We start from the raw sequence: 1,176 nt of genomic DNA, 5'->3' as shown, positions 1-1,176 counted from the left end.
CATATGAAGTCTCAATGAGCATAACTTAATTTGTGTTCTTTAATTCTGCTTCCAAAAAGTTATGTGTTTTTTTGCTAACTTATCAGAGACTCTGATTCTAGCCACACTAACATGTCTTGTGTTCCACCTCTCATTTTGCGCCCTCTCTCCTCGGGCCGAATTATATAAAATTTACTGTTGTGGTGGAAAACCTTTGCAGGGGGCTGCCCTCATTCAAAAAATGTTTTAAGTAAAAAAGGGGGGGCTATCCCTGTGAGTTGCAAGATGCCTCTGATAGCAATTAATGAAATTATATACTGCAGCCAAAACAAAGCACATTACACTATTTTTTAGTGTATTTTATACTGCAATCTCCTCTATTTTCATATGCATGTGTAATACGTTTTGTATATTTTGACAAAATGTTGCCACCTTTAAGTTTGCAATATAAATCAGGGAGATCTACACTTGAAAAAGAACGTGGCAGAGAACTTTAAGCTACGCCCATGGAACTGCTCAGCCCACTCATTTTACAATAAAGAAAACAATACACTGAATTTTTTACTTAAAAGAAATTTTTTATGCAGGTACAGTGTAGTTTTACTAGGATTGCTACAGTGTGTGCATTAACAGTTTTTCCAGTGTAATTTTAATACAGTTTTACTGTCTTTTTTTATTTCAATAATTCATTTATTCATTTCATACAATTTTTACAATATTTTTTGTGAACAATTTTTTAATGTATGCCTCTCTTTCATATAATTAAATGTAGGGATCACCCATTTGCAAGATTCAATATTCTCAAGATAAAAACATACGGCTAGATTACGAGTTGTGCGTTAGGGTAAAAAAGCAGTGTTAAGAGGTCCTAACACTGTTTTTTTACTACCGCTGCTATTACAAGTCTTGAAGGTTTAGGGTGACCGCACACTTCTTTGGCCTTACCGCAAAACGACTTACGTAAATTTCGTAAAGTCTTTTTTCTATGGGACTTCCATAGCGCTGATATTACGAGTCTGTCCTGGGAGGCCAAAAAGTGAGCAGTACACCCTACCCCGTCAAGGGTCCTAACGCATTTAAAAGTCAGTAGTTAAGAGTTTTATGGTACAACGCCGTAACATAAAACTCATAACTAAAGTGCTAAAAAGTACACTAACACCCATAAAATACCAATTAACCCCTCCCGCATCGCAAACA

Source organism: Bombina bombina, chromosome 3, assembly GCF_027579735.1.
Source record: "Bombina bombina isolate aBomBom1 chromosome 3, aBomBom1.pri, whole genome shotgun sequence".
NCBI lineage: Eukaryota > Metazoa > Chordata > Amphibia > Anura > Bombinatoridae > Bombina > Bombina bombina.
This window is presented reverse-complemented; position numbering follows the sequence as displayed.